Here is a 15,478-nt window from a genome sequence, read left to right on the forward strand (position 1 = left end):
ATCATAATAGAATCGCCGAAGCAGGGAGCGATTTGGAGGCGAATGAGTGTGGCGATATTCGGCCAGGCGAATTTTCGCCCAGATTCGCGTGCAGACTTTGGACGTGATCCCTTAGCAAGGATACATGACATATGATACGGGTTTTTGATTTGACGTACTTGTCAAGGTCACAGAGGTCAAATGGCGCAAAATTGGCCATTTGAGCCTAACTGTGGAATGTTTGTTCAGCCCTAAGGCTATGAACTTGAGACTTTGTACAAAGGACCCCCTAGGTCAGCTGACCATTGACCCTGAATTTCAGTCCGGTCTGATTCTCGACTTGGCCACAAGGGGGCCAAAAGTGAAAACCTAGAAAGTGTGATATCTCGCTTATTAGTGATTCGTTTTCAATAACATTTTTATGGTAGGTTCTCCTAGCAAGGATTCATCACATGTCAAATGAATTTTTGATCTGACCTGCTTTTCAAGGTCACAGAGGTCAAATGGCGTAAATTGGTCGTTTGATTGTACCTATGGCACGTTTCTTAACCACTAAAGCTATGAACTTGAAATTTGGTACACATGACTCCCTACGTCATGTTACCTCAGACACCGAATTTAGATCTGATCTGGTACTCAACTTGGCCACCAGGAGGCCAAAACTAAAATAGGTAAAAAGTGCAATATATTTTGTTTATTAGTGACTTGTTTTTAGCTCAGCTGACAAAGTCATATTACAAGGTCATATTACTAAGGGAATGGTGTCCGTCCTTCCTGCCATCCTTCCTTCCATGTCAATTTTGGGCATTTTGTAAACGTAAGACCTAGGCACTTTGTTGGCGCTGCTAAATTAGGAGTAGCCCAAGGGGAACTCAGAAACCAAAAATCAGCGCGATCCGACCTACATTCGGCGAATGAGGTCATCGGGAAGTTTAAACTTCTTTCCTTTATACCTCGGTCCACAGAGGAAATAATATTGTTTTCAAATCTGGCCGAATATTTTTAAATAATTTTTCATTTTGACTTGTAATGGAATTAGTTAAGTTTTCACTGCCAGTTGGCGCTACAGGCACATTTGACAGATTTTTTGACGATTTAAAAGCCCGGGTTATGACGTATAGTTGCGCAGTTGTATTCTGCGCATTGAATTGGCCAAGGAACCAGGCTATATTTCAGCATACCCACTGTGACCAGTCTAAAGATGGAAGATTGATTTTGCAACAAGTAACCAATTTTCTGCTAAAAAGTAGTCAAGTAGGCGATATTATCACTAGTTCCTTTCAGTGGGTAGTCATAAGGTCTTAAGGGAATACTTTCAGAAAATAGTTCTTGAAAATTTTGGCCACAATGCTGTGAAAACGATATCGGAAGTGCACGCTCTGTTTGCGATGTATTTTGAAGTGAGAATTCCCACAGTATGTGCAGTGAATCGGCATGATTATGTTTGCATATTAGTTTTTAGTACTACGATTCTTACATGAGTAAAAGGAGATGTTTTAAGCAACACAATAATGTTACTCCCATAAAAATTGATTCAAAATTGACGGAGCTACGGCATTCTGTTCGGCAATTGGCAGCGCTGATAAAATACATTGCATGCTAATACATGCCAAATGGCACACTTTAAAAAGCGCTCATTGGACAACGTAGGGAATCACCAGTAATGACGTCATCGCTGATCTAAATCTTCTATATAATAATATTAGAAGGGGGACGAATAAAGTCACACTTAGAGGCGTTGGATCGCCTTGAAATTTTGCATGAATGGTGGTGACACCTTACCCTGATGCAACGTCTTGGTTTTATTAAAAAATTTACTTCAGCGGAGCAGTAATGAGGGATTTTTAATCGGACACTGTCAATTCTCCTTACCACTCACAGAAGCCAAGCCATTGCTGTTAAGTTATGCTGGGGCTTAATCAATTACCTGTATTCCCTGTGGGGTGAATAACATTACCTTTTGAACAGCTGGCTATAGGGGGATGATTGGAACAGCCGGTATACCTGCTGACCTGCTGAACCCAGGTTGATGTTATTTTCAATCCACGATTGCAGGTCACCTGATTTTTGAGATTTCGCGGGAAATGAAATTGTAAACAAACGCATGTGTGCAGTTCAAATGTAAACAAAAATGTATTTTTGGTATTTTTGGTTGCTGGACTTGGGTTTTCCCGCAGTAAGGAGCTGGGGTCAAATTGGTGGTCTATTGTTTATGGGTGCTGTTTTAGTCAGAGGTAGCCCTTGATTATGAAGGGATTTTCAAATTAAGGTGACCATGGTCTTTTTATATGCTCACCACGGCTTTCAATACTTGATGTATCTGAAGAGGCGTGCGGAACCTGACATGGCCTTACCAAGGAGCTGCTCACGGTGCTGAACTTCTAGCTTGCCTGTCGACTAAGTGCCTTTTTGGCCGAGACATTGCTACATGTAGGAGGAGCACGTATTTTAAAGTTATAGTAGTGATAGTACAGTTGGTTCGAGCCATTTGGAAGCCGACGTGTGAACGCCTATCTGGGTTCTCCTTCTTCTCCGTATAAAAAGGGGAATATTGCTGACTAAGGAACGAGGCATATTGACATTGCCTCATCATCTCTATCGGACCAATTGATATACTTTTATATGCACGCATACATCACGCCATTGCAGGGTCCGAGTCTGTGGAAAATTGGTTTGATTAATCTGTCTCTTTGATATTGCTCCTTTATTGCATTAGATTTTCATCGCAATTCAATCTATTCAAGATATAGCCAATTTGAACCTGTCTGCGCCAAGGATAGATTGGTTCCCGATCGACTCACTAGGGATACGCAGTAGAGCACATTGTCATGAAAAACGACCCTTTGTATTGTAAATTCCAATCACCTGCAAGAAAGGTCAATTTCTCTCAATAAAATTAATTTTGTTGACTCCTGTAATCTCTACCTTATTAAAAAAAAAACAGTGGTGTTCGTCCCAAACTGGTCATTAGACCATATCCACAACTCCGTGGATATGGTCTATTGTTTTTACTGAGCCGATCGCCAGGACCCGAGGGATGTGGTTTTCGACACGTATCTCCGAAACTGCCACACGGAACGACCTGAAATTTGGTTAGGTTACGTTTCGTAACCTGCTAACGAACAACGTGTACTTTATTTTTGCAGCCGTTGCTTACTTTTTTAGTTTTCGGGTGATTTTTGATGAAAATCGCCGGTTCTGAACCGTTCCGGTAATAGCACTGCCTCCCGCGTTTTTACCGATTAGGCAATTTGCTCAACGTTGATCTGTCCCGACCTGAACAGGTAGGAGGATACCCGCTACATGGAAGAGCCAACAGACATTTCGTCTACGCATTCTGGAGTGGGTGAGTGTGATTTTTTCGTGATTGTAATCGCCCTCAAATTTGTGTTGAAACACTGCATCAGACAAAATTAACTCATCAGAGGTCAAGAAAAGGATCTTAAGAATATATATTCGCTGTTAGTTTGGGTGATTATAGGGAGCACGTCCATCTTTTGAGGCAAACTTGTCATCCGAATTTTCCAGATCCCCGCAATGGCGGATATACATTCATCAAAAAAATTACGAATTTGGGCAAGTTTCATCAAACTGTGCGCCTTAAACACCTAAGAATGTCTCAAAATCACCCAGACTCTACACATGAGATATACCTTCACTGAAAATAATTGCTAAAACCTCGCTTAACGTGTCGCGAGTGCTGAAAGCAACAGTTTTGGAGATCGTTTTTCTGTACATCCTGCTCACTCCTGTAGAAATGTACAGTAAAGCACGTATACACGTGCAGTGTAAATGGACACACGAATGTACACACCTTCTGAAAATATTGTCAGCAAAGGTGATAAGTGTTTGTTCTGAATTATGACAATGAAATTCATAGACTATTAGCAGGTAGTCAGTGTCTGTTGGTCTGAATAATGAATGATAAAACTTCTAGTGAAGTTAAAATATTTCCTCGCTCTGTTTTACAGCCTGACGCAGTGACGGGGATGATCAGCATCTGTTCTGTTCTGCGACCGCATCAGTCACGGATATAGGAGCCTTGACCACGAGGAGCTGATGAGGCAAAGTCGTATAACCGTCTTAACCTTGACATCGGTGCAGTGCTGAATTTGCCGTCCCAAGACAAACCAGTATAATATTCCAGCCGTATTTCGTTCTTTTCACTGTAATACTTTTACTTCAAAAAGACTGAATAAATAAACCTACTGTGGCAGTTAGTTTAAAAAGATATTATTGCATTTTACGTTTTTACTCTTAGTGCTGATCGGTCATACCCCTTGGACTTGGCCGTAACCTTGCATACTGGTTGTCTCGATGCCGTATGCTATGACCATGTATATATCTACTGGACTGGTTTGTTGCACCATGTCGAAGGAATTTTATGTAGAGATCAAGACACTTCCCTCACATCACAATCTACACCTCAAAAGAATGGTTGTAAAAATCCTTGCCATGATTCCCGGTTGCCCCTATGTTGTGACCATGCATGCATCAATGGCCTGGGATGTTGCAACCTTCAAAGGAATGCGAAGTCTAAATCACATTTATTTTTTGTCCCCAGGTTGTGACTTTCCTAACAGCAATTGCAGACCATATTCCTGGTGATAGTGTTTTGTCATCTTAAAAATGAGCACCAGGACAAAGCACCAAAAACCTGCCACTTAAGATCAGATCAGAAGTTACCTACGTGGTGCCAGTACCCACAAGTGCTTGATTGACACCTAGATCATTTGAAGAAAAAATTGGCAGCAGAACCATGTGTGCATGGAGGGAGGTATTATAATATAAATACTGTGGAGACGCAATGTATTATTGGTCGTCCCAACATTGGGAGTTTTCATCCCCACCAGCCATATCAGATGGCCAACTGGTTTCCCTCACTCGACCAGAAAACTCATCAAAAGATACGAAAGATGTTGAGATTCAGATTACATTTGCTTGTTGTCTGCTGGATTCTGACCATCCATATGCTGAGTTGTTGCAGTCCCAGAACCATCGCTAATTCATGTTTTTGTGATGCACCTACTGTCACAACCTAATTCAGCTGGTTATTCAGGGTTATTTGCCTCTGATTTATCTGGTTATATCCTGGTGCAAACCTAATTTCTCAACATGACAAAATACTTTCACCAGGGATATGGTCTGCAATTTGCTGTTAGGCGAATTGCCCAATACTAGTTTCTATTTATTTTGAACTCTGTAATGGTGTGTTCACACTGGATGCGAATTGAAACCGAATTACGTAGAGCGCTCTCCGGAATACGAATTGATTAATCCAGTTTCAGAACGGTCGCGTCACACTGGCCCGAATACCCATTCAAATTGGTTTAAAACGCGCCACACTCAATGCATACTAACGGCGCGCCATCTATTATTATTATTATTAGCTCAGCTGACAAAGTCAGCTGAGCTTGTCAAACAAGCTGCTCAGTGGCGTCCGTCCGTCCGTCCGTCCGTCCGTCCGTTAAACCCATGGTGCACATTTTGTAACCGTAAGACCTAGAGACTTCAATTTTGCATTTCTGGATACTTCTGGTCAAACTCTACTTTCAAAACAAAATTTGTCGCCATTCGACCTACTTCCTGCGAGCGAGAGCGCATGAAGGAAACTGGCCTATATCGGCCTAGGAGCAGCAGAATTAGTCGAAATATGCTTTAATATTAAGATAAAATTCTTGAAAAACTATTTTATTGAGAAAAAGTTCAAAATTTTAACAGGAGAGGGCGCTACCTGCCTTTTAATTATTTCTGCTGATTCAAATTCCCGCCCGATGACGTCAGCCATCAATGAAGTCTCCTATTTGCCAGTTCTCAAAACATGGCAGCTACACAAAAAAGCAGCAGTAGCTCCAGGAATAAATCACTGTTCACTTCAGCCTCGTAATCGATTGTACCCCCACTTTATTGTGTTTTGTGTGGTGTTCCTATTCAATCAACGATGTGAGGCCTTATTATGTTGGTTTTAATTGAGAAGGTGCATTTTAGCGGCCTACGAAATACCGAAGCGGAGACAAAATGGCGGCATGTTGTTTACTCGATCCATGTGCAATAATCTTGGAGCTCAATGACACTCAGCTCGATGACGATGGCCCGCTACCTGGCTACGGGCTAGTACTACGGTAGTCTGGTAGGCGATATTATCACCAGTTCGTTTCAGTGGTAGTCGTAAGGTCTTTAGGGACTACTTTCAGAAATTAGTTCTTGAAAATTTGGCCACATTTCTGTGAAAACGATATCGGAAGTGCATGCTCTGTTATTCGCGATGACATCGCCGATGTATTTTGAAGTGGAGAATTCCCACAGTATGTGCAGTGAATCGGCATGATTCTGTTCGCCTATCTATGTTTTAGTTCTACGATTCTTTCATGAGTAAAAAGTAGACATTCTAAACAATACAAATATGTCACTCCCATAAAAATTGATTGGAAATTGAGGGAGCTACGGCACTCTCTTCGGCAACTGACAGCGCTGAACAAATACATTGCATACTGTACAATACCAAATAGCGTAGGGAATCACCAGAAATGACGTCATCGCTGGTCTAAATAGAAAACTACGGTGGCGCAGTAGAGCACAAGAAAAGGTTTAGCATTAACTTCGTCATGCAAGCTTCAGCAACAAAACGATTTCTCATGAATGATTTACTTGATCATCATCAGCTTGTTTCCCCTGATAGATAAAAAAAATGATTTACAATTTCCACCAAAGTTTTCTATTTTGTGTATAGTCACATGTTATTTAAGTTTAACTGGCAAGGAGCCAAGCAGACAATCAAAACTTACTATTGTTCAATAAAACATAATTTTCTTAACTCTGTCATATTTTTCACTTTCATACTAAACAACGCAGGTTTCCCTTCATGACCCAAGAATAATTCTTTAGACATTTTTAATGACTCGGAATCCATGCACTCTGATTCTCCATAAATGGATGTATGGTTTGACCAATTCTTGCATGACATGTCCACCAAACAAAATGTGAATGCAGTCCGGCAAAGAGGAACAACCAACCATTCACTTCGACTTTTAAAGGCTACATGGTTCCAAGAAAATACATATATACTACCAAGTAAAGGTTCATCCTACATTTTCGTTCATATGTAGTCTAGCATTTACTTGTTTTGGTAGCAAATACTGATTTCTAAAAATCTTTTGCTTTCACAAGAACTAAACTATTCCAATTTTTGAAGCATACTAAATACTTCAAAATCTGGAGTAAAAGCTTATGCTAGTTTTTATTCATATATGGCCCATCAACAGGTGCATACCATAAACCATGAGTGGCATAATTATGTCAACTAAAAACATTGGTACCGTAGTGAACGCAAAAGGATATCAAATACCATGGAGCATGCCATTTTCATGCATAATGAACTAAACACCGGGAAGATATTAATGATATTAACTCAGCTGAGCGCCAGGCCCTTGGGCCTCTTGTTATTATTTATTGACCTCCCATATGGGAGAATAAAATTTACGAGTACAAAACATATAAGTATATAATATCACAGTATCACACAGTCATTATTATACAAGTTAAAATCGCGTAAGGTGCTTGACCATTTCCACCTCCCGGCCATACCTATTGCCAAAGTTCGGGTCAAAGAGGAGTGTCCTCAGCGAGTCAACACCACCGTCGCTATTAGCGGAGAATCCCGGCCTCGCCCTCGAAAACGAGGCCAAAACCGGGGAAAACCCCGCCGCGACGATGTTGCTGACCAGCGTACCTTTGACCAACGAACCGGCGGCAACATACCTTGCCAGGAAATGGAAATGCAAGTCAGTGTGCAAGTGTGTTGATTTTTCCCTATTCTATGGCATAACGAAAAACGATTTGAGTTAATGAGATCATTTAAATACATCAGTTAACTAGTTCGGAGCACGAGTTCCCGCGGTCAAAGGTCACTTTCCATGCGCCGGGCGCATGCGCAGTGCGATCGAAAACCTTAATTCGTATCAAGCGCGTCACACTTGAAATCTCAATACGGTTTCGTTGATTCTGATTAGCTGATTCGCATTCAATTCGGTTTAAGAACCGTGTTGGTTAAAGCGGATTGAGATCGGTATGAACCGAATTGAGTGTGACGCCCCAATACGTATCAACGTTTTAATTCGAATTCAATTCGTGTTAAAACCCCAGTGTGACCACGGCATTAAATCAGGATACCTCTCAATTACAGACAGCATTTTGTATCCTTGTCACAGCTGTTTCAGCTAGAATAGAAACGCAAGTTTAATCAGACGGCACCAGACGCCGCTTTTTAGGGAGGTGCTGGCATGAAGGTGTTAATTGCTACCCCAATAAACAACCCAGTTCCTCACCCCAACCGCTTAAGGATTACATAAAGGCCTGAATCCACCCATGTATGCCCCTTAGTTGTGTTAGTAGTAATTAAGATTGCATGCGTTTATTAGAACCAACTTGACCTGAACCAAGCTTTGTGTATTATATTCGGGCTGACTTTGATGGAGTTTTTCTGTAAAAATATTGATGATTGTTTGCACCTCTATTATGTTTCAGCCCAGATACCAATTCTTCTGTAAAAAGCATTTTAATATTCTGCATATAACATAGCTTTGTATGGCTGTGATTAGATTAGGTTTACACTCAGGCAAAGACAAATAAAAGGCATTTTAAAAGGCCCTACTTCGTTATTCGTTGTGAAGAATGGTCGTCATTTGAAAATGCCATGCCCATTACTTATGTTGTGGTATGAAAGATTGGTGCCCTGTTGTACACAAATGAGACAAATAGTCGTAAAGAACAGGTCTTAACCTATAGTATATATAGGCAGGACAAATGTGTCCTATTGTAGGCCTACCAAGATGAGACAGTTAGTTGCAAAAATCGACAGGTCACAACCTATGATATCATAGGCAGGACAACGGGTGTCTCATCCAGCTTGGGGTCTTGTAATTCCGGGAGTGAAGTTGAGACAACAGTCACCAAGGACATGTCACAACCTTTATTATCATAGGCAAGGGATGTAGTTGTATCATCCAGCTTGAGGCCTTGTTATTAAGAGAGATGAGACAACAGTCACAGAGGACATTATATGTTACAACCTTTATTATCATAGGCAAGGGATGTAGTTGTCTCATCCCGCTTGAGGCCTTGTTATTAAGAGAGATGAGACAACAGTCACAGAGGACATTATGTCACAACCTATCTTTTATATGCAGGGGATGTAGGTGTCCCATCCAGCTTGGGGTCTTGTTATTAAGAGAGATGAGACAACAGTCACAGAGGACATTATATGTTACAACCTTTATTATCATAGGCAAGGGATGTAGTTGTCTCATCCCGCTTGAGGCCTTGTTATTAAGAGAGATGAGACAACAGTCACAGAGGACATTATGTCACAACCTATCTTTTATATGCAGGGGATGTAGGTGTCTCATCCAGCTTGGGGTCTTGTTATTAAGAGAGATGAGACAACAGTCACAGAGGACATTATATGTTACAACCTTTATTATCATAGGCAAGGGATGTAGTTGTCTCATCCAGCTTGGGGTCTTGTTATTAAGAGAGATGAGACAACAGTCACAGAGGACATTATATGTCACAACCTTTATTATCATAGGCAAGGGATGTAGTTGTCTCATCCCGCTTGAGGCCTTGTTATTAAGAGAGATGAGACAACAGTCACAGAGGACATTATGTCACAACCTATCTTTTATATGCAGGGGATGTAGGTGTCTCATCCAGCTTGGGGTCTTGTTATTCCGAGAGATGAGACAACAGTCACAGAGGACAACATATCAAGGCAGTACCAGTACAAAAATGAAAAAGTCATGATTTCAATGTACACAATATTATTATTATTAATTATTCACAATATACATTTAATTTACATTCAATAGACTCATACATTCAAAAAATAATAATACAAAGTTCACATCTTCATATTCCTTGCTATAGAAGTTTCAACTTTAACTTTCTTTTAATAAAAGTGACAGACAAATGAACAATTCTTCTTACTAAAAGTATACGCAAATATTGTTGTCAAATTGTGGAACTGTAAGCTGAATTTATTAAAATCACAGTCCAAGATTAGACTAGAAACTAAATCTACAGTAAATAATCAAACAAAAGGGAAATGAACAATACACAAAGTATGTATGTGCCAGCCAGAGTCAGTCAGAGTCGAAAATCATGCGCAGTACTCCTAATTAAAGCAAGGGGAGTTTACTTGGTGAACAAATGCTTGAAGCAGCTCTGACACATCCTTTCATTGTTGTTAGCAGGACACTTTTTTAGACGACCAGGACATTCCTTGCCAGTTTCCAAGACTTTCTTGCAAGTTCTCTCGCTCTTCTTCAAATTGCCTAGATTCGCAGTAGTGCGAAGGGCATGATTGGAATACAACAACTTCATCTGAAGTTCAGAATCCCTGACACAGGCATATGTCCTCTTGTCGAGGTTGACAAGCTTGTGGATGCTCTCTGCACCCTGCTCACCCATTAAACCAACAGTTTTCCACTTGAACTCGAAGTCAGGAATATGATATGTAAGCAGGTGAAATTTCACGGTTATAGAACAAGACGGAAAATTGACTGGAAACCAAGAACCATAACTCCAGCATTCAACAGAGAGAGTTCGAATTTCCTCTTCAGTGAGGAAGCGAGAGATTGAAATAAGATTATAGATCCTGGCCATTCGATTGAACAATTCTAGATACTTATCATGAATGTCAGGGAAACCGTGTTGACTGAGAACAGCGACCAAGCCGTGGGGTTTTTCAATAATTTTGCGACAATGATTACCAATAAATGCATTGCTGTCGTAGGCCTGTTTATAAACAAGCAAGTCCTTTTCTAGCACGTTGTTTAGTTGAAGTTCTAGAGGACCTTGGTGCTTCTTTACATTAGCAAAAACCACATCCAACCTGGAATGGAGACTCGCGTGTTCCTTTTCTACCTGCTGTAGCTCAGCCTTGGATGCTTTGAGTGATGCCTTGTGAAAATCAACAAGCTTGTCCTTTGTACGAACACCCTGACATAGATAACACTTGAACTCATCATCATCGTGATCATCAACATCTGCACCTTTTGAGTGCACCCTCTCCTGCACAAACAGTCGCCTTTGCAGGCGTTGGACTTCTCCACAGTAGCCTTCACTCTCCTTGATTGTCGCAACAAGTTTCTCCTGCAGACATTTGGTTGACTCATTTAACGTACTCCACCGACGAAACCACTCGCCACCAAGTTCCTTAATTGTCACGGTGTCAGCCAAGTGTTGCTGTTTCAGTTCAAGGATGGCATTGTCTCGCATTTGATTGTCCTGCATGTACAGCTCCCGAATCTGGCTAGCGCGATCACGATAGTCCGAGTGTGTGAGGATCGTTTCCTCGGTCAATCGATTCAACATGCAGATGAATAGGTGCACAGCCTCGCGAGTACACCTATCTCCGGTACCATTTTCATCACACTGCTCTCCAACAACTCCCATATTCCCAAGCCCTAGTCCCTTACTACGTTCGTTGATAAGGAAGGCCTCATCAAATGGCACACTAAACTCAAGTCCAGAGTTATCAAAACTCACCCACATCTTTTCATTACTAATACAAATTGTCTTTCCTAGTTTTACAAGGCCTGATCTCTCACTAAATAGCACATAAACAATGTCACTTCTACCAGGCAAACAATCAAGCGAAACTCCTAGTCCTTCGTATATGTAATCAGAATGGCAGGTGCGCACTGTTCCTGTATAGTCCTCAATTTGGAAATGATGTTCATCAACTTGACTAAGAACGGTTCCAAGATAAACGTTTGATTCCAATCTGAACAAACACGTGTCGCCGACATTGAATATACGTTTTCCTGATTTGCCAGTGGATTTCTTGGACTTCTTGCTGATGACCGCCTGCACCAACTTTCGAATCCAACCAAGCTTTTTTCTGAGGAGGGAAGTCACCATCATCATTCCTAGTCAGGTCCATTTTGAAGACGAGTATACCTGGAATTGTAAAGGCGAGTGTAAACATAATGGCAGTGGCTAAATGGGGGGGGGGGGGGGGGGGGTAACTGGGGGTGGCTCCAACAGACACAGCTTCTATTCTAATTCAATTCTGACACTGACCAGTGTTGAATCTAGAGAAAGAAAGGAAGTATCCTACAGATGTCCACTTTTATTTCAATGTAGATTCAAATAATATTTAATTGCAATCAAAATAGCCTCGGAACTTACCATCAATCCAAAATCAGAGTAGTAATCACGCCTGTCTATAATGTCGGTTGCATTTCTGGTGACACATCTTGGAGGCTGAACCTGAAATAAAGAGTAATTTATTAGAACAGAATACATGCATACAAAGCCTACGGGAATACAGTATAATGATTTCAATCATCTGTTTGTGAATACATAGATGAAGGGAAACATCGCTTAACTTACCACTTATCTTGTTCACTGCCAGATCAGTGATGTCGACGTACTGGGCCTATATACATGTAGCCTCTCGAATCAACTAAAGCATCACATCAGCCGGATTAAGTCGAGAAGTTATCTGCAGTACACACCATGCAACCAGCTGAAATTAAAGAAAAAGGCATTTTAGTAACTGAAGGAATGTTTACCAGTCAACAAAAGGCACTGTTTTGGCATCACCCTGTACAAAAATACCACAACAAACTGGAATGTGGGTCAATGGGCGAGTTCATTTTGCTAACAGGTGGATAATATACCAAGAACTTTTCTATATTTGGCGAATTCTTAAGACTATATTTATCAATTACATCTGTAAAGATATTTTCAACATAAACTATGGTATATGCTAACTCATGGCTTGTTCATAAGCACGATCATGACTTATTATTGTACTATTACCCATGCTGTACCCCTTTTACCAAAATAGACCCGACCATCGAACTTCAAAACTCAACTATTTTTAGACATTTGTTTTTCAAATGCATTTTCTGCATGAATATACAGCAAACTAACATAAAATAGATATATATTTTAAAAGTAAAGATTTAAATGAATACTGGAAGTAACTCGTTTTGCTAAATAACGATGAAGGGAATTTGATGTTGTACGATGAACTTGGCACCCCATCTCAATCTCCGTCTGCAAGTCGGCCATTTTGAATTTGAGCAGATCAAAGTTTGAGAAATTTCAGAATAAACGCACGATTCTGTACGAAACTGAAATGAGTTATGCAAAACAGCCGGGGTATTTATGATATATGATATTATGCCTACCTGGCTATCTAGTCTTGAAGAATTCCGAAATCTGTAACTTGTCGAAAAATCGATAAAAAGCATGGAAATCGCTACTGTTTCGTTAATTTTGGTCCAAATTTCATGAAATTTTCAAGCCGGGTGAATGGTCATGTGACACAACTTATGAGCCAATGAAAACCGTCGTATCTAATTCGAGCACGTGTACAGAAGCACGCTGATGTTTGAACGATGCCAATGCATTAACCCTTTGGCTGAATGGGTATTGCGATAATGTGTGAGATGTGTATTGGCGACAATGTTTACATAGCGGTTAACAGGCTTTTCGCATGGACCAATCGTTGGGCAGCAGGCTAGTAGGCAGAATGGTTTATTTCGATGTCATGTTTAGGCTTAGCTGAAACAGCTGTGTTGTGCTGTACAACCCAGCCTGGACATACCACCGTTGTCCATGGAGAAGTCTCATCCTCTCTGACACTTCTTTTCTGTAAAGCTACCGTAACAACATACTGAACTAGGGATATCTTCCGTTGCCTCCTGTAATATTTACGTACAATGGCTGATTAGTTCAATCATATTTCATCCAGCTGGCAGCTCTGCATTGGAAATTTTAGTGGTATAACGTGTTCTCTTGACCTTCAAACAGTAGTATAAAGCCGATATTTACTACTTTACACCATCCGTCCTATGTTATTAGGTCATCCAGCTGAGCGCCAGGCACTTGGGCCTCTTGTTGATGATATTCTTATGGTACTTACTCCAAGCAACGATACATCACATGTCATACCGACTTTAGTTTGACCTATATACTATACATGTACAATGTTTCTTAACCTGGATGAATTCCAAAGCACCAATTATCTATACGGTGAGCACAATGGCCCCTGGCCGTTTCATTTTCAAAGATAAAAGATTTACAATGGGTTCAATATTTTAATAAAATTGTTAAAAAATTGCGGTCCCACGGCATTGTACTGTAAAATAATTTGTGGGACCAAGATGGGGGGCTCATGAAAAATTTGTTGGCACGAATCGGTTAAAAAATTTCCAAAAAGGAACTTTTTTATTTCATTCCTGCTTAATTCTTTCATTTTGAAGATTAGTTTTAGCACGCTACAGGTGATTGTTTTTTTCAGACAGCTGGGGACCTTTGAGAACAACCCTCATGGTCCGAAAAATTTGAGAAAAATATGGTTGCAATAGTGCATCATATGTATCCAGTACGTTATTTTTCCGACCTACTTTTCAAGGCTACAGGATCAAAGTCATCTGGCGGCACCGCCGCTTGAGAACGGTGGCATGTTTTGTAACCGCTGCAGCCAGAGATCTCAAATTTGGTGCAAATGTACCCCTATTGATTTTGGGCCCGCCCCAAAATCTAAGATGGCCGTCGGACTGCCATCTTTGTTTTTGCATTCCGCCCCATAACTCAAGAACCAAGTGAGTGACAGATCTGAAACTTATGTGGTGTGATGTACGAGGGTAGGCGAGAATCCCTATTGATTTTGTGCCTAACCCATTATCCAACATGGCCGCCAGGTCGCCATCTTTGTTTTCGAATCCCGCCCCATAACTCGAGAACCAATTGAGTGAAAGACCTGAATCTTCTGTGGTGTGATGGCTTCGGGGAGAGGAGGTTCCCTATCGTTTTTTGGGCCCGACCAAAATCCAAGATGGCCACCAGGCTGCCATCTTGTGTTTTTTTTTCAGTATATATCGTTCATACTCTACCTAGGTCAGTCTTTTGCATATGTACTCTTATCGAGCACACCCAAGGAAAACTTTATATATATATTTAGCTTAGCTGCCAAGCTGAGCTAGTCAAATGACTAAATGGTAGAATGATGTATGTCGGTTCATCCATCTGTCCGTCCATCGAGACAAGGTAAACGCTCTAACTTGAGACTGCTTTGAGATTTTCTTTTTCATATGTGGTAAAAGTGTAGCACATCAGTAGGCGCTGGTCACTATTGAAAATTGCATTGATCCAAAAATTGCACTTTCTCCTTTACAACACGACAGAATTTCATGAAATTTATATGGTAGGTGTATCTACTGAGGATACATCATTAATCAAACAAGCTTTTTGTTAAACCTAATTTTCAAGGTCACAGAGTTTAAAGTTCAAAAGTTCATCATTGGTCCCTTGACTAACATCGTACTTATTTGAGACTGCTTCACGATTTTCTTTTCATAGGTGGTAAATGGGTAGCACATCAGTTGGTGCTGTTCACTACTGAAAATCGCGTCGATCCAATTCACAGTTTCTCCACCAGAGAGTGTTTGTTGAAATCAGAAAAAAATTAGCATTTTCTCCT

The 15,478-nt window shown here is 40.7% G+C and overlaps 1 protein-coding gene across 5 annotated transcripts in view; it reads left to right on the forward strand.

The window, feature by feature from the left end:
• The window catches only part of LOC135488430 (multidrug resistance-associated protein 1-like), a 312,354-nt gene that overhangs the window by 231,655 nt on the left and 65,221 nt on the right, over positions 1 to 15,478 (forward strand). The window lies entirely within an intron of this gene.

The sequence above is a fragment of the Lineus longissimus genome, chromosome 1, assembly GCF_910592395.1.
Source record: "Lineus longissimus chromosome 1, tnLinLong1.2, whole genome shotgun sequence".
In the NCBI taxonomy this organism is placed as follows: domain Eukaryota; kingdom Metazoa; phylum Nemertea; class Pilidiophora; order Heteronemertea; family Lineidae; genus Lineus; species Lineus longissimus.